This window comes from Narcine bancroftii, chromosome 3, assembly GCF_036971445.1.
Source record: "Narcine bancroftii isolate sNarBan1 chromosome 3, sNarBan1.hap1, whole genome shotgun sequence".
NCBI lineage: Eukaryota > Metazoa > Chordata > Chondrichthyes > Torpediniformes > Narcinidae > Narcine > Narcine bancroftii.
The window spans coordinates 63,915,259-63,941,123 of NC_091471.1; the positions used below are offsets into that span (position 1 = coordinate 63,915,259).

At 42.3% G+C, this 25,865-nt stretch overlaps 1 protein-coding gene across 1 annotated transcript in view; it reads left to right on the forward strand.

The window, feature by feature from the left end:
* The first annotated feature begins 21,785 nt into the window (after positions 1 to 21,785).
* Positions 21,786 to 25,865, forward strand: part of LOC138756127 (inter-alpha-trypsin inhibitor-like) — a 64,831-nt gene continuing 60,751 nt past the window's right edge. The window contains exon 1 of the mRNA XM_069922780.1: positions 21,786 to 21,908. The gene's annotated coding sequence lies outside the window, so the exon portion shown is untranslated. The remainder of the gene's footprint in view (positions 21,909 to 25,865) is intronic.

Below are 25,865 nucleotides of genomic sequence, written 5' to 3' on the forward strand. Positions count from 1 at the left end.
GAGGATCTGAAAGTTTTTCCCTTTCCTGTTTGCCTTCATCTTTAATTCCCACATTATTTCCTGATATATTTTAAAATGTACTAGGATGAACCACATTAACATTTTGAAAGTTTTTATTGGGCATAAACTTAACCTTGTAGGTCAGAGCATATTCATCAGCTATCTTAGCAGATTTTTGTCAAGCTCCTACTTCTCTTTTCTCTAAGTATGATTTTATTTCATTAGGAACAAATATTTTGATTCCTTCAACTAACATCAGTTCTCTTAATCTGTTGTAATCATTCTTTATTTCTTTTGATGTGCAGCACCGGTCAAAGTACACAGCTTTTTCATGGACAAAATCCATATAAGATTGATTCAATGATCTCAAAGTCCTGAATTTTTGTCTGAAAGTTTCAGGAACCAATTCATAAGCTTTAAGCATAGTTTTCTTTGCTATCTCATAATTCCCAGTTTGTTCTGCAGTAAGGGCTGAGTTAGCCTGCTGTGTTTTCCATTTAATTGCACTTGGTAACATGAGGGACCACTGATCTCATGGCCATTTTAAACTTTCAGCTACCTTTACAAAATGTTGAAAGTATTTATCAATTTTACTTCATCAAATAGAGGAAGTAAGCTCACCTCTCTACAGGCTAAAGATTTCTCAATTGGACTAGAAGGTCAAACTCTGGTTTGTCTCTCTCTGCCTCCAACCTCCTCTGTCTTTCTCTTTCCTTTGCTTCAAAGCACCTTCGCCTCTCTTTTCCCTCTCACTCTATTTGCATTCATTTTTCCTGGGGGAAGTGGGGACCAGGGTAAGCCGAAGCTGGGGCTGGAGAAGCTGGGGGGGTCCAGGACAATGGGGGCCAACTCAAGAGCCAGGGCCAGGGCAGCAACAGATCATTCTTTTTTTCATACTTGATGACTTGGTTCCAATTTAGGTGGTTAAAAAAACAATTGCTTCATTCTGTTATACAGGTATCAGCTTAGGAACACTACTAAGTGCTGCAGGTCCTGCTGTCTGCTCTGATTCAGACTCATTAGTAAGGCAACACCTGTGGTGGATGGTGGTCCATGGATTACAGGAGTAATTTTTTCTCAGCAAAGTGTTAACTTCTTTCTTTTGTAAACAAGCTGAGGTCTGAAACAAGAGACTGGAAGTGATAACAGTAAAAGTGACAAAAGCTGTGTTTTGTTTGCCTCTTGTTCACATTTTTTAAACCAGATCTAAATGCCATTCAGAAAGTAATGGTGCTTTGAAGTCAGGCTTGTATCCCTGTTTAGGTGTTTGGACTGAAGAAATGTGGAAGAATAAGAAGGAAACTTATCCCAGGTTAGACTTCAGCGATGATAAACTTGGCTGTAAACTAAGCAATCTGACACTTTTCACTTCTAATGGTTTGAGGCTGTCAAATGAATGGCAGATGTACCATGTATCCTATTATGGAGCCGATCGAAGTACGTGCTTGAAGTCTCAAAAAAAATTGTTGATCACAAACTAGCAAAAACTCACCCTGCTGCTCTACGTGCTGAAAATCTAGTTAGTGAAGATGCTCTTGGAAAAATACGTGACACCATAAATGCTTTGCATCTAAAGGCAACTTGTACAATTTTTCATTCTGCATATTATTTAGCCCAGAACGACAGATCATACTCTGATCACTATGGCTTACTGGAACTTCAAATCAAAAATGGTGCTGACATTGGAATTGGACTGCATTCCTGCACTAGTGCAACAGAGTTAATTAATCACATAGCTATTAATATGGAAAAGAAAATTTGCCAGCTTACTAAGCAGATAAATGGCAAAATTTCTGTTCTCATTGATGAATCAACAAGTTTGAGCATTAAGATCACCCAAACAGTTTATTTGAAATGTGAAAGTGATAAGGAAGGTTATCCCCATTTTATGTTTTTAGATCTAATTGAAGTGCCTGGTCAGAAGGCTGCAACTATTGCTAAGCATTTATTGAGCTGTCTCAAAACCATGGGTTTGATAACTCTAACTTGAAACAGAACCTTGCAGCATTTGCGAGTGATGGGGCGAGCGTAATGCTTGGTGTCAAATCTGGTATTGCCATAATTCTCAAGGAACATTACCTTAATGTGATAATTTGACACTGTCTTAATCACAGATTAGATCTTGCAGTAGGTGATTCGGTGAGAGAAGTTCATGGAATTAATCATTTATGGACAAATTGTTTACAGTAAATAATCTCTAAATCAAAAGAAACTGTCTGAATATTCTTCTCATCTAGAACAACAAATTTGCAATAGGCCGTGTCCCTGGCACCAGGTAAGTAGCTAGCTCATTTCAGTAGTGTGACAAAATTTTGAAGCACTGTGTTTTCATTTTGATAAAGCAATGAAGGATGAAACAAGATCTGTGAGTGACAGAACAACCTATGAAGGTCTGTTGAAAAGAGTCTACAGTAACATTTCTATTAGACGCAGGTCTAATGCATGACATGAGGCATTAACTTGGTTTACCGTCAGAGTGTTTGCAGAAACACACTAATATGATTATTTATGCATAAGTTCACTGCATGGAGTGAAAGAGCAGCCCCGTACAAAATCCCTAGAAGCTCAAGATACAGTTGAAAAAGGGAAGTTTAGAGAAATTACCTTAATTAGAGCCAACAAAATTGTCTCCATTAATTATCTACAGTTTCTTGCTAGTCTTATAAACAATTTGCAGCACCATACATTCATGACAATCTCCTTGAAAGGTTCTCAAATCTCTGAAACTGAAAGTATATCTAAATCCCTGCTAAATGAAATGTGTGTCCTTGATAAAGCCTACTGGCCTGTTGAAATACGGAGAGGCTGCAATATCATTTCTTTGTAAGAGGTTTAAGTTTTCTTCTTTCCATGTAATAAATGCCTTCAGCAATTATGTGGAGGATTGTGGACGCAGCATTCCCCAAGGTTTATGCCATTACTGAGCTGTTAGCAAGTTATTCTATTAGTATCGCTGAGTGTGAGAGGGGATTCAGTCACATGAACTTGATAATAATAACAAGATGCTCAAGAATGCTCATAAATCATGTTACAACACTTCTGTTTTTTAAACTACACAGACCTCCTGTAGTTCAGTGGAATCCTGAGCCGTATGCCACATCATGGCTGCAGTACCACAGATCAGCAGATGACACCAAGAGTTGCTTCAGACGCCAAAAACATATGACGCCTGACCCTTTGTGGAAATGATTGTGAAACTTCTCATTGGTGGGATTTGGTAAGTAGGTAATTAGTTTTCAATTGGTAAAATACATGATTGCTGTCTATTTCTTTGCTTGTTGATAATTATATTTTATGATAATTAGTGAGGGCAACCATGCAATACTTCGTCATATTATTAAATTATACAACGCTCTCAATTATACAACACCAAATTCAACATGGCGGCCAGCAAGGCCAGGTCTCGTGAGACCTTTTTTTTTTCAAATTTTATTTTAAAATATTTTTTTAAAACAAAATACAATCAAATTACAGCAAAAAATTTTTAGATTTTAAAAAAACCCTCCCCACCCTCCCAACCCTTCAGCTAGCTAAATACAAACACAAAACAGAATATAGAATATATAGAATATTTCAAAGTATTTTCAAATTCAAATTCCTATATTCCAAATAAGAAGACCACATATTAACAAAGAAAGAATAATTGTCATGCAAGTTACATGTAATTTTTTCCAATGGAATACAAGCTTGTATTATACAAGCGTAATACAATTTATTATGCCATCGTACTATATTAATCTCCACATTATCTTTCCAAGTACTAGCTACATATTTTTATGCTACAGATAATGCTAAATGTACCAAGGCAATTTGAAATTTATCCAACCCCAATCCCTTCAAAGAAACCATATAGCCCAACAAAAAAATCATTGGGTCTAATGGTAATTTAATCTTAAATAATTTTTCTAAGACCAATCTAATTCCTTCCCAAAATGGTTGTACTTTAACACAAGACCAAACAGCATGTAAAAAAGTTCCAGTACATAGTCCACATTGAAAACAAAAGTCCAAGTTACTAAACTCATATTTTTTCAATTTCTCTGGAGTCAAATGTAAAAATTATAATTAACCATTCCACATCTTACCTTCGTCAATTTAGTTACACTGTTGTGGCACATAACCTCCCAATTGTCTTCAGGAAAAAATATAAGTTAAATCACTTTCCCATTTAAGCCTAGATTTCTCCCATCCCGGTTTATCCATATTATCTTGTAACAATTGATACATATCTGAAATATAACCTTTCTTTGGTATAGAGGAAATCAAAGACTCAAATTTCATCAACATAGGTAAATTCATCTCTTTACCATAATTCTCTTTTATCAAAGCTCTGAGTTGATAATACACAAATAAAGAATTTACAGATAGATCAAATTTTGCCCTCAATTGAGTAAAGGAAAGAAACTGTCCTTTTTCAAAGCAATCCTGAACTATCTTTATACCCTTAGAATTCCATCTCTTTAAATGATTATTAAACATTGAAAAGGGAATAAGTTGATTATGGTATAATGGATTTGAATTGATAGCTTACCCTTTGACCTTAAAACCATATTTCTTTTATTCCATATCTTTAACAGGTGCTTTAATACAGCCATATTACATTCCAGTAATAAATTCATATTCTATTTAAATATGAACTGATGTACTTCAACTTCAGAAATACAAGCCAGAGGTTGGTCCATATCTATCAATCTACTAACAAATTTAAACTGAGCTGCTTCATAATAATTTTGAAAATGAGGTCATTGAAGACCACCCAATGCATATTTCCATGTAAGTTTATGTAAAGCTACTCATGCTAATTTCCCCTTCCATAAAAATGCTCGTACTGCGCTATTCAAATCCTGAAAGAAACTCTTTGAAAGTAAACAAGTTATCAACTGAAACAAATATTGGATTTGAGGAAAAATATTCATTTTAATACAATTTACTTGACCAATTAACATTAACGGAAGATCTTTCCATTTAATCAAATCCATTTTAATCCTTTTAATAAAAGAACATAATTTAATTTATACAAAGATTGGTAATCTGCATTTACTGTTACTCCCAAATATTTAATTTTATCTGACCATTTCAATTTTATAATATTTTTATATTCCAAATAATCTCCTTCCCCAACTGGTAATATTTCACTCTTATCCTAATTTACCTTATATCCAGATAACTCCCCAAAATTCAGCAAGCAATCTTGCAAATATTTCAAAGACTGCTCCGGTTCTGTCAAATAGACCAACATGTCATTTGCAAATAAATTAATCCAGCTGCGCTGGATGGGTCACGTCTCCAGAATGGAGGACCATCGCCTTCCCAAGATCGTGTTATATGGCGAGCTCTCCACTGGCCACCGTGACAGAGGTGCACCAAAGAAAAGGTACAAGGACTGCCTAAAGAAATCTCTTGGTGCCTGCCACATTGACCACCGCCAGTGGGCTGATATCGCCTCAAACCGTGCATCTTGGCGCCTCACAGTTTGGCGGGCAGCAACCTCCTATGAAGAAGACCGCAGAGCCTACCTCACTGACAAAAGGCAGAGGAGGAAAAACCCAACACCCAACCCCAACCAACCAATTTTCCCCTGCAACCGCTGCAATCGTGTCTGCCTGTCCCGCATCGGACTTGTCAGCCACAAACGAGCCTGCAGCTGACGTGGACTTTTTACCCCCTCCATAAATCTTCGTCCGCGAAGCCAAGCCAAAGAAAGAAGAATCTTATATTCATCATCTGCAATTCTCATCCCTTTAATCTTATCATTCTGTCATATTTTCTGAGCTAACGGTTCAATAGCCAATGCAAACAAGGCTGGTGATAATGGACAACCTTGCCGAGTCGACTGCGTTAATTTCAATGGTAAAGAAATTTGACCATTTGTCGCCATCCTAGCAATTGGATTTTTATATAAAGCTTTAACAAAGCCAATAAAGTAAGGGCCAAAATTAAATTTCTCTAACACCTTAAATTAAAAATTTCATTCAACCCTGTCAAAAGCTTTTTCCACATCCACTGCAACCACCATTGGATGGTTGGGTTGCTGTTTAGATGCATTGACCAATGTAATCAATCTAAGAATGTTATCAGATGGATTTCTATTCTTAATAAAACCTGTTTGATCTACATGTATCAACTGAGGTAAATATTTAGGAAGTCTATTCGCTAATACCATAATTTTATAATCTACATCTAGTAAAGAAATAGGCCTATATGAAGATACTTTCAATGGGTCCCTATCTTTCTTTAAAATCACAGTAATAATAGCACTTAAACAAGATTCCAGTAACACCTGATCCTCAGTTATTTGCTGTAGAACATCTCCAAATACTGAGGATAAATCTTCATAAAATATTTAATAAAATTCATCAGGAAATCCATCATCCCCTGGTTACTTCCAATTCGACATCTCTTGTATAGGTCCTTTAATTTCAAAATCTGTAAATGGAGCTTCTAATTTCCTAACCTCCTCCTCTCCTAAAACAGGTAAATTTAATTTAGATAAATAAGAATCAATAGAACCAGCTTCCTGCTTTCCCTCAGAAGTATATAATTGTTGATAAAGTGAGTAAAACTGGTAATTAATTTTCTGAGGTTTATAGGTAACTACTGAATTCTTTTTAACAGTATTAATAATTTGCGATGTCTGTTCTATTTTTAATTGCCATGCTAACACCTTATGAGCCCTCTCACCTAATTCATAGTAACGTTGCTTAGATCGATTAATTAAACACTCATACTGATAGGTTTGTAGTGTATTATAACGTAGTTTCAACTTTGCTAAAGCTGCCTTTTTATATTCTGTAACATTTTTCAGAAATTCCCTTTCCAACTCAGTAATTTGTTTCTCCGATATTAAGCTTTCCGCCACATATTGTTTTTTTTTAACTTTCGTAGTATAATTAATAATTTGCCCACACAAATATACTTTCAAAGCATCCCATAATACAAAAATACTACTTACTGTATTAATATTCTCAGCCAGAAATAAAGCAATCTGCTCCTTAACAAAAGTAACAAATTCTGGTTTCTTTAATAGCATTGTATTAAGCCACCATCTATAAGACAATTGCACCACTTCCGGACTTGCACAAGAGAAAAACAACATAGGATGATCCGATATGACCCGGTTTTTATATTCAGCTTGAAGAATTTTACCTTGTAAATGTGCCGATACCAAAAAAATCTATTCTAGAAAATGAATCATGTCTAAATGAATGAAAGGAGAAATCTTTCTCTGTAGGATTTACTCTCCTCCAAATATCAATTAAATTCAAATCTTTCATCAAAAGGCCCCTAATTGTATTTCCATCTTTGATTTCCTTATACTTTTCGGAGACCTATCCAACAAAGGATCAAAAACACAGTTAAAATCTCCCCCAACCAAAATATTTTCCTTGGCCTGATTTAATAAGAAAAATGCCTCCAACATAAACCTTTCATCATCCACATTAGGTGCATAGATATTTAACAAAGTCCATGATTCAGCAAAAATTTTACAATTCAACCTCAAAACCCTCCCTGCACTACCTTCAAAGGATTCTAATTTCTTATGAATTAAGATCGCTACACCTCTCACCTTGGAATTGTAGGAAGAAGAAAATACATGACCAACCCAATCTCTCTTCAATTTCATGTTTTTTTCAGTCAAATGTGTCTCTTGCAAAAAGGCAATATCAACTTTCATTTTTCTTATATAAGCCAATACTCATTTATGCTTAATAGGATTATTCAATCCCTGGACATTAAAAGTTGCAAAATTCAAGTTAGACATTTCAATAAAAATTCTACTATAAAATATTACTCCTCTTTGTATCCCTAAATATGCTAACCCCCTCCATATAAAAATACCACAAAAACAGAAAAAAAATATAAATTTCCCCTCAGTAAATTACTAAAAACTAGTAACTCCCTAAAAATCTGGGTGTGGTAAAACCCACTAGTGGCAGATAACTATCAGGTTTCAATGTCGTCTACCCCCCTCCCCCGCCCAATCAGACTTATACAAAGTAATTATACAGACAAATTCAACCAAATGATTCCAAACCCAATGATTGTTCCGGGTCTTCAATATCAAGAAGACTTTGCGTCAATTCAACCTTCTTTCCATTCTTTCTGTGTTTCCCATTCCTTCCATTCCCATTTCCATTTACCCTCCTTTTAGGGGACAATAATGGTGACCGACCATTTCCCCGCAGATCTGGTAACGAATTAGCAAAAATTAATGCATCATGATCATTTTCAAAAAATTGAGACTGAAAATTTCCATAAAAAACTTTAAGTACAGCCAGGTATCGAAAGGCAAAATGGTAACCCTTTTGCCACAACACTTCTTTAGCTGAATTAAATTCTCGGCACTTCTAGTAATTTCTTGACTCAAATCTGCATAGAAGAAAATTCTGTTATTTTGAACCATCATTGGAGTCTGATTTTGCACCACAACTCATAGTATCATTTCTCTATCTTGATATTTCAATCAACAAATCAAAACTGTCCTCGGTGGTTGGCCTGGAAATGGTTATTTCCTCAATGCTCTATGCGCTCAATCCAACTCTAGACCATCCGGGAAAAATTCCTTGCCCAGTACCTCAGGAAAACTTTACTGGATCTGAACCTTCCATATCTTCTGGAAGTCCTACTATTATTACATTATTTCTTAGACCTTGACTCTCTAATAAGTCAATCTTCTTCAGTATTTCCTTCTTCTGAATCCCCCCAATCCACAAAAGAATCTTCCACTTTTCCCATTTTTTTCTCTATTACGATCCAAAGACAAAGGAGGAAAAACCCAACACCCAACCCCAACCAACCAATTTTCCCTTGCAACCGCTGCCTGTCCCGCATCGGACTTGTCAGCCACAAATGAGCCTGCAGCTGACGTGGACATTACCCCTCCATAAATCTTCGTTCGCGAACCCAAGCCAAAGAAAAAGAAGAAGAAAGAATACTACAGATCTATGATCTTTTGAGGGCTCCTAGACCTGAAATGTAGATTCTTTCTGCAGATACTACCTACATTTTTCAGTATCTTGGTGGGGGGTGGGGATTATTATTCAAATACCCAGTGTCTGCATATATTTTGATTTTTATGTTAAGGAAACTTTTATTGCAGTTTCTATTTCCTGTAATTGCAGTCTAGAAAGCCTTGTTTGGTGAGTACCTTATGTGGATTTCTGGTGGAATAAATTATTAGATTTAATTGAGCTGTTCTCCATTGCTGATTTTTGGGCCAGAGCACAGAATAACTGTATGCATGATCAGATTGGATGTTGGTAATTTGGTTGAGTTTTTATACACGTTGATTGCATGTTGGTTTCATGGAGCAAGGAAGCAAACAAAACCTACCTTCATCCAGATCCAGTGGGAAGCAGCCTGCCAAAGCAGGCTGCAGGTTTTGACTATTACAGATGTCAGGTCTCTGGATATTGTCTCAGAGCTTCTCATAAGCTATTAAAAACTTGGTAACCCTTTCCCCCTCAAAAGCAGAATCGCCTCTTTCTAGTTTCATACTTAGTCTACATTGTTTTGTAATTCCCGTTATTACACTTTTTTCGTTTAAATGTTCCCATAAAGTAAACTTTATTCACAATAAATTCATACAAAGGAAGACAATGCAAAATATTTTCACTTTCTTAATGTCATATTTCTGCATACATTTCATTGCTGTATATTGTAGTGTTAACCATTAATTATACTACAGCAGATTTCCACTAATGTGGTCCCCTGGGGTTACTCCTGCTCTATTTTGTTGAGGTGCTTCATTTAATTTACTGAGGAAAGTGAAATGGGTGCAAGAATCATGATGTGCAAATAACCCCTGCCAGCGTTTCCAGGTCTTCTTTGTGTGTCTTCTAATTTGCATGATTGTTGCTTGTAATTAGGGCTAACCACAGTATCTGCATACCACAGCTGGAGCTAGCATTGTAAGTCCCTATCACTTACAGCTACCCAGCACTATAAAGGGGAGGTGCAAATCGCTGAGGAAATCATCTTGACCTACAAAACAATAAATATTTTCAAAAATGTAATGAATAAAAGGAAGTATGGATCTTTCATGGTCTTTCTGTGGCAGTTGTTCAATATATACATTTGTTCATCTGCTGTCGACCTCTGCCATCTCGAGTACCTCGACGTTAGGGGTGTGAGCGCTCCAATGGATGTTGAGGATGGAGCGGAGACAACGCTGCTGGAAGACAGCATCGAGTCCACGCTGCTGAAGATCCAGCTGCGCTGGATGGGTCACGTCTCCAGAATGGAGGACCATCGCCTTCCCAAGATCGTATTATATGGCGAGCTCTCCACTGGCCACCGTGACAGAGGTGCACCAAAGAAAAGGTACAAGGACTGCCTAAAGAAATCTCTTGGTGCCTGCCACATTGACCACCGCCAGTGGGCTGATAACGCCTCAAACCGTGCATCTTGGCGCCTCACAGTTTGGCGGGCAGCAGCCTCCTTTGAAGAAGACCGCAGAGCCCACCTCACTGACAAAAGGCAAAGGAGGAAAAACCCAACACCCAACCCCAACCAACCAATTTTCCCTTGCAACCGCTGCAATCGTGTCTGCCTGTCCCGCATCGGACTGGTCAGCCACAAACGAGCCTGCAGCTGACGTGGACTTTTTTACCCCCTCCATAAATCTTCGTCCGCGAAGCCAAGCCAAAGAAGACATTTGTTCAATATATACATTGACACTTCCAGCCGCTCCAGTCATCGCGAGTGACATCTTAGCCAGTCATTCTGGCCAGTGGTTTCAACTGCATCATCTGTATGGCAAGACAATCCAGCAATGCCAACAACAAACTGGACAGCTTCTCCCAGACTCATCATAGAGATGCTTTCAGTAACACTCCAAACAGAACGGGACAGCAGTTCATCTGTTGGGACCAGGTAGCTTAATCTAATCCCTCATTTGTTTCCAAGGCACTCATAGTCAGATCCACCAACATAATCCGGGATGGGACGGTTGACATAGCAGATAGCGCAACACTTTTACAGTGCTAGCGATCGGGACTTGGATTTGAATCCTGTGTGGTCTGTAATGAGTTTATACGTTCTCCCTGTGTCTGTGTAGGTTTTCCCTGTGGGCTCCGGTTTCCTCCTACCATTTGAAACATACTGGGGATTGGGTGGCACAGACTCGTGGACCAAAATGGCCTGCAACTGTGCTGTATATCTAAATTTATAATTTAATTTAAAATTTAAATTTATCCCTGACCACTGTCTCCTTCAGGCTGACTGTCATCCACAGTCCCCAATAGGGGTAACACGAGTGGATCGGGTAGGAAAGAATGTGTCCAGCCTACTAGCCTTCATTGGTTGAGACACCATGTATAAAAGTTGGCAAGTCATATTGCAGGTGTATAAAATTTTGCGTTAGGCCATATTTGGAGTATTGCATGTAGTTTGACTGCATGCTAAAGGAAGGTTAATAAGACTTTGAAAAAGGTGTAGAAGTGGTTCACTAGGAACACACAGGACACTGCATAGGCTTGAATCTGAAGCTAAACAAACTCAGCTGGATGAATTCTGCAGGTGGAGCGGCATCAAAAGGAGAAACAGAATGGTCAACATTTCAAGCCGGAACCTTTCCTCAGAACTGATGAAGAGTATGAGCTTGAAACATCAGCCATTCCTTTTCTTCCACTGATGTCGCTCAACCTGCTGCGTTCCTGCAGCAGGTTGTGTTTGACTTCACCAGGCTATTGCCTGGATTGGAGAATATTAGTTCTAAGGTGAGACTTGATAAATTTGGATTCTTTCTGCTGGAGTGTCAAAGACTGAGAGATGAACTGATAGAAGAGCATAATATTATGAAATATGTTAGGGTAGATTGTTACTCTTTAATCCCAGGGTGGAAATGTCAAAAAACCAGAGCAGGTTTAAGGTGTGTGGGAGACGGGAGTAATTTGAAGGGAATTTATAAGGCTGTTTCTTTATGTAGAGGTGGAAGATGTCTGGAACACACTGCATGGGTAGTGATGGAAGCAGATATAACCACACATTTAAGAGGCATTTAGACAGGCACATCTTCATGCAGGATATGGAAGAATATAGTAGGATGTGGAAGGTATAGAGAGGGTGCAAATGAGATTTAACAGGATGTTACCTGGATTGAAAAATATGTCTTTTAAAGCAAGGTTAGCAGAACTAGGGCTTTTCTTCTTGGAGCAAAAAAGGAGGAGGAGAGTGAATGTCAGGATCACCTGTGTGGCAGGTGGTGTTTAGGGAGTTGAAGAATGCAATATTGTGCCTAGTAAATAATAAAAAAATGTCGACTTCATGGGGTGCTGAAAGAAACGAGTGAGTGTATTCTTTATTTGTTTGTAAGCTGTGATAAATCAGTGTCATTACAGAGGTTTACTTATTCCTCCTAACTCATATTTCCAAGTTAATTTTTGTAAAGATACCCTTACTATTTTATCCTTCCCTAATGGGAGCAGCTGAAAGATGCTATGTGCAGGGTGGAAGGGGTCCTCAGTGACTTTGTGTGCCCTCTTCAGACAATGACCCTAGTAGATCACATCGCTTGTGAGGAAGGGAGACTCCTGTGATCTTCTCTGCCACTCTTATGGCCCTGTGGATGGACCTCTATTTCTCTACAGCAACCACAGAATTAATCCCATATAACCAATTAACCCACTAACCATTTATGTCTTTGGAATGTGGGAAGAAACTGGAACACCCGGACGAAACCCACATGGACACGGGAGAAGGTACAAACTCCTTGCAGACAACCTCAGATTCAAACCCTGGTCACTGGTGCTGTAATAATGTTATGCTAACTACTTCACTAACCATGTCAAGAATACTCCTGACAGATGGTCACCTGGTGACTTATATGATGTCTCTAACACCTTGAGCAAACAAGAGGCCAGAGGAACTCATTGAGTCAGGCAACATGCATGAAAGAAATTTGTCAGTCAATGTTTCAGTTAATGACTCTACATCGAGACCAAAGTGACAAGGGAGATAGCAGGCATCAAGGGAGGTAGGAGTGTCAGGTCAAGAGTTGACAGGTTACTAGTCAGATTTATGCAAACATGTCTCAATTGGCTCTTGTGAACTCCATTATGAATCAATCCTTGAAGGCACAAGAGAAAATGAGAAAGATATTTTCATATATGGGCTGATATCTTGACACTTCTGAATAGAGTCCATTGCACCCACCTCTGAACCTGCAGGTGTCATTCACCACATCCCATGCTCCCGGTGTGCCTCACTACATCAGAGAGATTGGAAGCAGCCTGGAAGTTGGTTTTATTGCGCACCTTAGCTCTGTGCACTGTAACAGCAAAGACCTACCAGTGACCAACCACTTCAATTCCACACCCCATTGCCACACTGTACTGAGGCCATCTGTATATTGGATAACACCTTATATTCCATCTCAGCAGACTCTAACTTGATGGCACCAAAATTGACCTCCAATTTCCAGTAAACCCCTCTCCTATTTTTCTCACTTTCCTTCATCCATCTGTCTTCCTTCCCACTCCTTTTTTTCTCCTCTCAGAGAGCATCTTTCTCTGCGATCTGTCCCCTCCCCATTACCTCTGAACTCCTTTCTCTTTCCCCTCCCACCTCTATCTCCTATTAGCCTGTTCCTCCCCATTGCCACTCCACAACCTTCTTTTTTGGGTGTCTGCCTACTTTTCAGCACATCTGGAGAAGTGTTATAGCCCAAACCTCCAGCTAAGTTTCTCCAACACTTTTGTGTCCTGTACTAGACTAAAGCAGCTGTAGATTCGTGTTTACCTCAATTACACCCATCATTTTTCCATTTGTCGAATGGAGGGTGGGGAAGTGGGTGAAAGAGGGAAGGTGAGAGAGAAGGGGGAAGGGGGAGAGAGGGAGGGTAAAAGAAAATGAAATAGAGGGAGTGAGAGAAAAAAGAGTGTGTGTGTGTGTGTGTGTGTGTGTGTGTGTGTGTGTGTGTGTGTGTGTGTGTGTGTGTGTGTGTGTGTGAGAGGGAAAGAGAGAGAGAGAGATAGTATGGGTGTAAGGGAATATTTGGAATTGTTTAGAGCAAAGAACTATTGGCCATGGAACAATCCAGCATATTCAAGGCCAGGATACAGAGATTTATTGACTATTAGGGAAACAAGGGGATCTGGTAGAAAAGCAAAGTTCAGACCATATATGAACAGGAAAAAAAAATATATCAAAGTAGTTTGAATCTGCATATTGCTGCAGGTTTAACTGTACATAGTACTACTTTGAGATATTGAAGCCTGAAATTATCCTTACCAAATAGCCAGATTTTGCCATTCTTTGGGAAACCAACTATGAAAAACAGCTTTCATTGAAGACATTGCAGATGCTGTAATCTAGAGTGAAAAAGCAAACTGCTGGAGGAAATCAGTGGTGAAGTAGCATCCACGAAGGGAAGGGTATTGTCAACGTTATGGGTTGAGTCCTTGCACCAACCAAGAGTGGAGATGGAAAGTAGCCAGTTTAATGAGAAGAGAGAGGAGAGACAGGGATCTTAGGTGATAGATAGACCGAAAAGTGGTGAGGAATGATGGGCAGATGGACCAGGTGGGGAATGGAGAGGGATGGAGTTGGAAGAACAGAGACAGGAGGGCAATAGATGGAAGCAGACAAATGGAAAAGGGGGACAAATAGAGCCAGGTGGGTGGAAGAGGGGAAGGAGGTTACAGAGGCTGGAGGGCAATGAGAGGGGTCACCAGTGCTGGAGGACTAAGCATGAATCTGATGGCGAGAGAGGGGGGAAACACAGGAAGTATAGATTACCTGAAATAAGAGAACACCACATTCATATTACCCAAACAAAATATCTGCTACTTTGTGTTTGGCCTTACCTTGGCAGTGAAGGCCAAGAATGGACAGGTAGGTGTGGGGATGGGAAACGAACGGGGACATGAAACAAGGTGTGACTGAGAGCTTGGGATGGGCATTGTGGACAGAGTGCAGGCTTGTGTTTGGTCTTGCCTTTGTCTGCTTGTTTATGATATGGGTAATAAAATTCTATTGCTCTTTTTCAAATGCATTATCAAAGAATAAGTTACTAATTAACCTAAGCCTCTTTTTTCAGAACATTCAATACGTTTGTTCTATGAAGTAACCTTGTTAACTGATTTCCATATTCTGTAGTCATAATTTTTTTAGAAACTGTAACAAGATTGAATATCAATAGTATTTATTGGTCATGGTTTTGCCTTCTAAGTAATTTCTTTTCATTTTACATTGGTGAGGCCTAGTTTGGTGTATCGTGTTCAGTTTTGATCACTATGCCCAGAGCAGGGCAATCGGTAAGCAGAGGAGATGGGTTTAAGATGAGGGGGAAGAGATTTAACAGGAACCTGAGGGGTATTGATTATACACCGAGAGTGGTGAGTGCATGGAACAGGCCAACAAAGAAGTTGGTTGAGGCAGGTACTATTGCAAAGTTTAAGAAAAAAAATTGGATTGATACATGAATAGGATGGGTTTAGAGGGATATGGGCGAAACACCAGCGGGTGGAACTAGTGTGGGTGGGGCATTTTGGTTGGCGTGGGCATGTTGGCTGAAAGAATTTTGTCATTGCTCTATGACTTTATGACTCTCCTCTGGATCATGAGCTGCAGGTCACAAGAGGATGGAGGAGGAGAAATTATCTAAACCCGTGGATTAGGACAACCAGGGCTGTCAGTCCCATCGGAGTGAGACAGAGAGCAGGCGGCTGAATTCGATGGGGTGAAGGCTGCTAGACAAAATGGGATCCACCTCGACCTTAGTGGCTGGAAGCAAGAACCAACAGCTTCTGGGAATTGGGAGCAAGGGCTCAGGAGGTGGGTCGAAGAGCAGGTATCTGGATTTGAGGGCTTGAGCTTGGTGTCTCAGGCCGCACCTTGCTGGGCAACCGACCGGAACAATCGGTGATGGCTGAGGCCAGGGCAGTGGTAGGCACTGGAGGAGGCACCAAGGACCCTCACCACTTACTGTCCCTGAATGCTCTGCAAAATGATGCTGGAGAATGGTGACTCTTTGCTAGCCTTTGGAGAAAAGAAAAGCTTTTCATTGATTCTCAGTTCATGTGTAATAAATTAATCAAATTCCAAGTCTGAACATTTTATAATTCTATGGATGTGGGATTTGTGTAATTCATGAATACATGCTCAGTGAGAGTATGTCTATGGAAGGAAGGTAGAAGAACTTCAGAGAGGTGTGGGCTGTGGGGGTTCAGAGGCTTCAGGGAAGTATGTGCTACAGGGAAAGATTGTGGGGCTTCAGGGAGGTGAAAGTGTGGGCAGTGGGGGAGGGATGAGGGGCTTCAGGGAGGTGTGAATTGAGTGGGTAGGTAGAGAGGATTCTGGGAATTTAAAATGTGAGCTATGGAGGGAGGACGAGGGGTTTCAGGGAGGTGAAATTGCAAGGTCGTGGCAGAACACCATGTGGATCACCGACCTTAGTCGAATAATTCGGATTACCAAGTACTTTCTAAATAGTGGGAGCTTGAAATGCACTCAGAGAATCAGGATATTCCTGTACACAAACTGCTGAAGTTAACAAACAGGTCGAGTGAAGTCAGGTTTATTGTCATTTGATTGCACAAATGCAACTTGACAAAACAGGGTTCTCCAGTCCTCTATATAAAACATGCAGTCACACAACCAGACATAACAGACAGACAAACAAAAATTACATATGCAGGACAAGTTATATAGATACACACAGACATACACACACACACACACACACTCTCTCTCTCTCTCTCTCTCTCTCTCACTCACTCACTCACTCACTCACTCACAAATAAATAAATAAATGAACATTGATTCGTAAATACGGGAGTCTCAGATGGTTAGTGTGACCAGTTCCTTCAGTCGTTCAGCATTCTCACTGCCCGTGGGAAGGTTAAAAAGACTCTAAATTAAAAGGTACAAACCACACTATATATTCTCCCAGGTTTTAAATCCCTCGATTTCTCCTTTGAAGCCAAGGGACCCCAATGATGCTTGCAGTTTGTTGTAGGCCACTGGCTGCCAGGTCCATGGTGGAACCCATGTTATCCAGTTGCCTTTGCTTCACTGAATTCAGCTGCATGAGTATGCTCCATACTTCCCTGGAGGGACTGACAGAGCCCACATTTCACCCTTAACCCATGTGCGCTAGTTCTTGTCTCACCCAACCTCAGTGGAAAAAGCCTGCTTGCATTTTCTCTATATATACCCGTTTAATTGTGCATATCTCCATCAAATCACCCCTCTTTCACTGACACTCCAGGGAATACAGTCCTATCCTATTTAATCTTTCCCTGTAACTCAGCCCCTCAAGTTCCGGAAACATCTTTATAAAGAGTTTCTGAACTCTTTTAATCTTATTGGTATATTTCCTGTAATTAGGTGACCAAAACTGCACACAATACTCCAAATTTGGCCTCACCAATGTCTTATATAACTTTGCCATAATATCCCAACTCCTTCGCTCAGTCCTTTGATTTATGAAGGTCAATGTGCTAAAAGTTCTCTTAATGGAGCTATCTACCCATGACATATCTTCCAGGGAATTATTCTGTATTCCCAGATCCCTCCATTCTACCACATTTCTCAGTGCTCTACCATTGTTAGTTCTCCCATGGTGCAACACCTTACACTTGATTGCATTAAATTCCAGCTGTAATTTTTCAGGCTAGTTTTCCTTCTGGACTAGATCCCCCTGCAAGAACATAAGAAATAGGAGCAGGAGTAGGCCATCCAGCTCTGGCATTCATTAAGATCATGGCTGATCTGATAATTGACTCAACTTCACCTACCTTTCCCCCATATACCTTAATTCCTTTTTTTAATGTAAAAATCTATCTAACTGAATCTTAAATATGCTTAATGAAGTAGCCTCAACTGCTTCCCTGGGTAGAAAATTCCAGATTCACTCTTCTTCTTTGGCTTGGCGAAGATTTATGGAGGGGTAATGTCCACGTCAGCTGCAGGCTCGTTTGTGGCTGACAAGTCCGATGCGGGACAGGCAGACACGGTTGCAACGGTTACAAGGGAAAATTGGTGGGTTGGGGTTGGGTGTTGGGTTTTTCCTCCTTTGTCTTTTGACAGTGAGGTGGGCTCTGCGGTCTTCTTCAAAGGAGGTTGCTGCCCGCCAAACTGTGAGGCGGCAAGATGCACGGTTTGAGGCGATATCAGCCCACTGGCGGTGGTCAATGTGGCAGGCACCAAGAGCTTTCTTTAGGCAGTCCTTGTACCTCTTCTTTGGTGCACCTCTGTCTCAGTGGCCAGTGGAGAGCTCGCCATATAACACGATCTTGGGAAGGCAATGGTCCTCCATTCTGGAGACGTGACCTACCCAGCGCAGTTGGATCTTCAGCAGCGTGGATTTGATGCTGTCGGCCTCTGCCATCTCAAGTACTTCAATGTTGGAGATGAAGTCGCTCCAATGAATGTTGAGGATGGAGCGGAGACAATGCTGGTGGAAGCGTTCTAGGAGCCGTAGGTGATGCCGGTAAAGGACTCATGATTCGGAGACGAACAGGAGTGTGGGTATGACAACGGCTCTGTATACGCTAATCTTTGTGAGGTTTTTCAGTTGGTTGTTTTTCCAGACTCTTTTGTGTAGTCTTCCAAAGGCGCTATTTGCCTTGGCGAGTCTGTTGTCTATCTCGTTGTCGATCCTTGCATCCGATGAAATGGTGCAGCCGAGACAGGTAAACTAGTTGACCGTTTTGAGTTTTGTGTGCCCGATGGAGATGTGGGGGGGCTGGTAGTCATGGTGGGGAGCTGGCTGATGGAAGACCTCAGTTTTCTTCAGGCTGACTTCCAGGCCAAACATTTTGGCAGTTTCCGCAAAACAGGACGTCAAGCGCTGAAGAGCTGGCTCTGAATGGGAAACTAAAGCGGCATCTTCTGCAAAGAGTAGTTCACGGACAAGTTGCTCTTGTGTCTTGGTGTGAGCTTGCAGGCGCCTCAGATTGAAGAGACTGCCATCTGTGCGGTACTGGATGTAAACAGCGTCTTCATTGTTGAGGTCTTTCATGGCTTGTTTTAGCATCATGCTGAAGAAGATTGAAAAGAGGGTTGGTGCGAGAACGCAGCCTTGCTTCACGCCATTGTTAATGGAGAAGGGTTCAGAGAGCTCATTGCTGTATCTGACCCGACTTTGTTGGTTTTCGTGCAGTTGGATAACCATGTTGAGGAACTTTGGGGGGCATCCGAGGCGCTCTAGTATTTGCCAAAGCCCTTTCCTACTCACGGTGTCGAAGGCTTTGGTGAGGTTAACAAAGGTGATGTAGAGTCCTTTGTTTTGTTCTCTGGACTTTTCTTGGAGCTGTCTGAGGGCAAAGACCATGTCAGTAGTTCCTCTGTTTGCGTGAAAGCAGCACTGTGATTCTGGGAGAACATTTTCGGCGACACTTGGTATTATTCTATTTAGGAGAATCCTAGCGAAGATTTTGCTTGCAATGGAGAGCAGCGTGATTTCCCTGTAGTTTGAGCAGTCTGATTTCTCGCCTTTGTTTTTGTACAGGGTGATGATGATGGCATCACGAAGGTTCTGTGGCAGCTTTCCTTGGTCCCAGCAGAGCTTGAAAAACTCATGCAGTTTGGCATGCAGAGTTTTGCCGCCAGCCTTCCAGATCTCTGGGGGGGATTCCATCCATACCTGCTGCTTTGCCACTTTTCAGTTGTTCAATTGCCTTATATGTCTCTTCCCGGGTGAGGACCTCATCCAGCTCTAGCCTTAAGGGCTGTTGAGGGAGCTGGAGCAGGGCGGATTCTTGGACTGAGCGGTTGGCACTGAAAAGAGATTGGAAGTGTTCTGACCATCGGTTGAGGATGGAGATCTTGTCGCTGAGGAGGACTTTGCCGTCTGAGCTGCGCAGTGGGCTTCGGATTTGGGGTGAGGGGCTGTACACAGCCTTTAGAGCCTCATAAAAACTCCTGAAGTCGCCAATGTCTGCGCTGAGCTGGGTTCGTTTGGCGAGGCTAGTCCACCTCTCATTTTGGATCTCCCGGAGTTTCGGCTTTGCAAGGGAAAACACATTTTTCCTCATTTCCACCTTAAATCTACTCCCCTGAATCTTGAGGCTGTGGCCCCTAGTTCTGGTCTCACCTACCATGAAAACAATATTCCTACCTCTATTTTATTTACCCCTTTCATAATTTTATATGTTTATATAAGATCTCCTCTCATTCTTCTGAATTTGAGTGAGTATAATCCCAGACGATTTAGTCTCTCCTCATAGGTCAACTCCCTCATTTCCAGGATCAAGGTGGTGAACTTCCTCTGGACTGCCTCCAAGGCCACTATATCCTTCCTCAAGTCTGGAGACCAGAGCTACACAGAGTACTCGAGGTGGGGCCTCTCCAGTACTGTGTATAGTTGCAGCATGACCTCCTTGCTCGTCACCATCCACTAGACCTCCAATCTTTGTGTCATCTGAAAACTTGCTAATCCAATTTACCACATTATAATCCAGATCATTGATAAAGATGGCAAAGAACAATGGACCCAGCATTATTCCTTCATTGTCTCTGAGGATATGAGCGCAACATTCAGTCATTCTGAAAATGGGACAAATACATTCTGTAAGGTAAATAGACAAAGAGGAGGAGAGTAGAACAGGGTATAGAATTCCCATCAAAGCCTGGAGCTCCTGAGTGGCACAGTACCACTGGTACATTTGCATAACCAAAGGAAGCCAATTTACAGACTAAAATAAATTCCAGAAAATGCTAATTCTTGAGCCCGAAACAGTGGCCATCTCAGTTGGAGGGCAGGAAATTAGTATATATTTTTGCACTGGGGTATGTAAGAAATGAATGCATTTTCCCAATACTGCGAGAGTCTGATGGTCTATTTGCAAAGTTGCATCTTTTGGCTGCTAAACATGCTGGAAACTAACCTGCTTCTTTAGTTTCTGAGAACAACTCTGCTATTTTGTTGCTTGGTGCCAATGTGTGATGTGTTATTTTGAAACAAGTCAATGTAGCACATCACTGTGTACAGAACAAGTAGTTAGTGGGTTTTTGTTGCCTTCCTCGGGCTGTCAGGCAGTTTGGAACTGGTCAAAGCAGACACTTTCCAAGTGCTCTCAAGTATGGATCTGGCCTGAGACAGATTGGGTTCAGCTCATAAATCTAGTCCTGGCTTCTCAGACAACAATATTATTAATTTATCCCCCACCTCCATGACCTTGTAGGGAGAAAAACTTTATTCTGGCAAAATCCTGATGTGAGGCCAAAACACTCAATAGCTCAGAAATTATGGTGATTGTTCATTGAAGAGTTTAATGTTCAGTAATACTTTCTGGCAGTTGATTGCACCATAATTTGTTGGAAAAATATACATGGTAGAGAGCAGAGTGAAGGGTCAGGTGAAACTAAACCAGAGATCATAGTAAAAACCCACTGCCATCCATTGATTCTAAAAGTAGATTTCTGGACATTGATTTATCAGTAAAAATAAGCACGTTAATTAGCAGAATTATTTCATGGACTGTTAATAAATCAGCCTGATTAGTCTGTTAGATAGAATAGGGGTCTCTCTCTGTGTCCATGTCACCTTATTCTCCAACTCTGTGTGTAGTGATAAAACCACTACACTTGCCATACTCCTACCAGCGACCACTGTACCTGCAGGTAGGCAACCTGAGAGGCTGGCTCCACCTGCCTGCAGTTAATCACCATCCTGTATAAAGAATTGAGCCAGCCCCTTTGGGAGTCACGAAGGTAGAGAGATCTGGTGTATACAAGCTGAAGCTGATTAAAGCCTGTTGTGCTCACAATGTGAACAGATCCTCTTTATCTACTCTCTCTATATACTTTTAAATACCCTTAGCATTACCCACCTCTGGAGTTCCTGTGTTCCAAGAACAATCCCACTTTCTTCAGTCTATTAATTTAACTAATGGCTTTCATCCATGGAATCATTCCATTAAATCACCTCTACACTCTCTTTAAGGTCTTCAAATCTTAAGGTAGGACACATAGAATTGGAAGCAGGACTGCAGCCACCTACTGTTGATAATGTTTTATAAAGAAGTATTATGACTTTAGAATGGATTCTTTGCCTTGTGCTTTAAGACACCATTTATGAGTGCTGGAAACCCACAAGATTTTTGGACATATTTCTCAAGATGCCCTATATATCCTCTGTTTCTGTATGCCTTATATTTCATTAAAAACACACCAAAATGCTGGAGGAATTCAGTTGGTCTTTTCAGTGCCTATACATTGCCAGTATTTTGGGCCTGAGCCCTTCTTCCTTATATTATGTTTCCTTATATTTCATTCCTTTTACTGCAGTGCATTTTTCTACTGTTATGTTTCTGTGGAGTCATTTCCATCCACCAGCCTGTCTTTGAGCATTATGATGCTCAATGTTTACATTTCCGAGTGTTATGTCAACTGCATACAAGTATTTGGAAATTGTGATCTGTACTCCTGTACTGACAATAACCACACCAGCGGTGTGAGTATAAGACAGCTTTAATAAACTAATATGTACAATAAGAGGTCTTGCTCTCTGCAAGACGAACCTGGAAGGTTAGACTGTAGCTCTGGACTGCTTTATAGACAAGGTCACCAGGATGACCTCTGGTGACCTAGTGGTGTAATTACATATCACCACATTCATCCCTTATATGTCTCATCCAGGGTGGGAACCTCATCCAGCTCTAGCCTTAGGGGCTGTTGAGGGAGCTGGAGCAGGGCGGAATCTTGGACTGAGCGGTTGGTACTGAAAAGAGATTGGAAGTGTTCTGACCATCGGTTGAGGATGGAGATCTTGTCGCTGAGGAGGACTTTGCCGTCTGAGCTGCGCAGCGGGCTTTGGACTTGGGGTGAGGGGCCGTACACAGCCTTTAGAGCCTCGTAGAAACCCCTGAAGTCGCCAATGTCCGCGCTGAGCTGTGTTCGTTTGGCGAGGCTAGTCCACCACTCATTTTGGATCTCCCGGAGTTTGCGCTGAAGATGGCTGCATGCGCGACGGAAGGCTTGTTTCTTCTCTGGACAGGACGGCTTTGTAAGGTGAGCCTGGTGGGCAGCTCGCTTCTTTGCCAGCAGCTCCTGGATTTCCTGGCTGTTTTCGTCAAACCAGTCCTTGTTTTTCCTGGAGGAGAAGCCCAGTACCTCTTCAGTGGATTGCAGTATGGTAGTCTTCAACTGATCCCAGAGGGTTTCAGGGGACGGGTCCGTGAGGCGGGTTGCAACGTCGAGCTTTGCTTTGAGGTTTGCCTGGAAGTTTCCTCTCGCTTCGTCTGACTGCAGTTTTCCAACATTGAACCTCTTTCTGGGGGCTTTATTGTTCCTGGGCTTTGGCTTGAAGTGAAGGTTGAGCTTGCAGCGAACCAGCCGGTGGTCAGTGTGGCATTCCGCGCTAGGCATGACCCTGGTGTGGAGCACATCTTGTTTGTCACTTTCTCGCACCAGGATGTAGTCCAGGAGGTGCCAGTGTTTGGATCGGGGATGCATCCAGGTGGTCTTAAGGCTGTCCCTCTGCTGAAAAAGGGAGTTTGTAATGACAAGCCGCTGTTCTGCGCAGAGCTCCAACAGGAGGCGCCCATTGTCGTTGCACTTGCCGACGCCATGCTTGCCCAGGATTCCTGGCCAGGTTTCTGAGTCTTTGCCGACACGAGCGTTGAAGTCGCCCAGGATGACAACCTTGTCGGCTGTAGGGGTACGTTGGATGAGGTTGCGCAGGTCGGTGTAGAACTTGTTCTTTTCTGCTGGTTCCGCCTGGAGGGTTGGAGCATAGACACTGATGAGGGTGATGTGACGCTTGTAGAATAATACCTAGTGTCGCTGAGAATATTCTCCCAGAATCACAGTGCGGCTTTCGCGCTAACAGAGGAACCACTGACATGGTCTTTGCCCTCAGACAGCTCCAAGAAAAGTGTAGAGAACAAAACAAAGGACTCTACATCACCTTTGTTGACCTCACCAAAGCCTTCGACACCGTGAGCAGGAAAGGGCTTTGGCAAATACTGGGGCGCATCGGATGTCCCCCAAAGTTCCTCAACATGATTGTCCAGCTGCACGAAAACCAACAAGGTCGGGTCAGATACAGCAATGAGCTCTCTGAACCCTTCTCCATTAACAATGGCGTGAAGCAAGGCTGTGTTCTCGCACCAACCCTCTTTTCAATCTTCTTCAGCATGATGCTGAACCAAGCCATGAAAGACCCCAACAATGAAGACGCTGTTTACATCCGGTACCGCACGGATGGCAGTCTCTTCAATCTGAGGCGCCTGCAAGCTCACACCAAGACACAAGAGAAACTTGTCCGTGAACTACTCTTTGCAGATGATGCCGCTTTAGTTGCCCATTCAGAGCCAGCTCTTCAGCGCTTGACGTCCTGCTTTGCGGAAACTGCCAAAATGTTTGGCCTGGAAGTCAGCCTGAAGAAAACTGAGGTCCTCCATCAGCCAGCTCCCCACCATGACTACCAGCCCCCCCACATCTCCATCGGGCACACAAAACTCAAAACGGTCAACCAGTTTACCTATCTCGGCTGCACCATTTCATCAGATGCAAGGATCGACAATGAGATAGACAACAGACTCGCCAAGGCAAATAGCGCCTTTGGAAGACTACACAAAAGAGTCTGGAAAAACAACCAACTGAAAAACCTCACAAAGATAAGCGTATACAGAGCCGTTGTCATACCCACACTCCTGTTCGGCTCCGAATCATGGGTCCTCTACCGGCACCACCTACGGCTCCTAGAACGCTTCCACCAGCGTTGTCTCCGCTCCATCCTCAACATCCATTGGAGCGCTCACACCCCTAACGTCGAGGTACTCGAGATGGCAGAGGTCGACAGCATCGAGTCCACGCTGCTGAAGATCCAGCTGCGCTGGATGGGTCACGTCTCCAGAATGGAGGACCATCGCCTTCCCAAGATCGTATTATATGGCGAGCTCTCCACTGGCCACCGTGACAGAGGTGCACCAAAGAAAAGGTACAAGGACTGCCTAAAGAAATCTCTTGGTGCCTGCCACATTGACCACCGCCAGTGGGCTGATAACGCCTCAAACCGTGCATCTTGGCGCCTCACAGTTTGGCGGGCAGCAGCCTCCTTTGAAGAAGACCGCAGAGCCCACCTCACTGACAAAAGGCAAAGGAGGAAAAACCCAACACCCAACCCCAACCAACCAATTTTCCCTTGCAACCGCTGCAATCGTGTCTGCCTGTCCCGCATCGGACTGGTCAGCCACAAACGAGCCTGCAGCTGACGTGGACTTTTTACCCCCTCCATAAATCTTCGTCCGCGAAGCCAAGCCAAAGAGAAACATTCATCCCCCCTTAAAAATTCGTTATTCCCCCCGCCACCCCTGCCCCCGGTCCTCCTTCCCTTGTTTGTAAGTTCATAAGTTCAAAATTTTTCGTGGCTTCCGTTGCCTTCTGGACCTCCTTGGAAGGTGGGGACTGTGGTCTGCCTTTCGGCCTTTCTTGGTGGAGGTGTGGGAGTGGGAAGTTTTGGTTGGTCATGTGGCCGTGTGGGCTGGGGATCCTCTTGTATGGGATTAGGTCCTGCCATCAAGTGATAATATTTTGTGGTGATATTTTGTGGGGCGGGCATACCCAGGGTCCTGATTTCCGGGGTGGGTGGTATAGTCCTCTGGGGTGACTCGATGGATGACTGTTCTAGTGACTGCTGCTGTGCTCCTTGTTGATCCATAGACATTTGTGTTTCCTCCGCGTTGTTCACATATCCAGCCGGCGTGAAATCCCTGGTGGACACCAAATCTTCTCTTCCATCTGGGAATGTGATGAATGTGTACTGAGGGTTCGCGTGCCTCAACTCCACTTGATCCACCAGTGGGTCCGCTTTGTGGGGTCTGCAGTGCTTCCAGAGGAGAACAGGTCCCAGTGTCATCATCCATTTAGGCAGAACTGTGCCCGTCAGGGATTTCCTTGTGAAAGAAAAGATA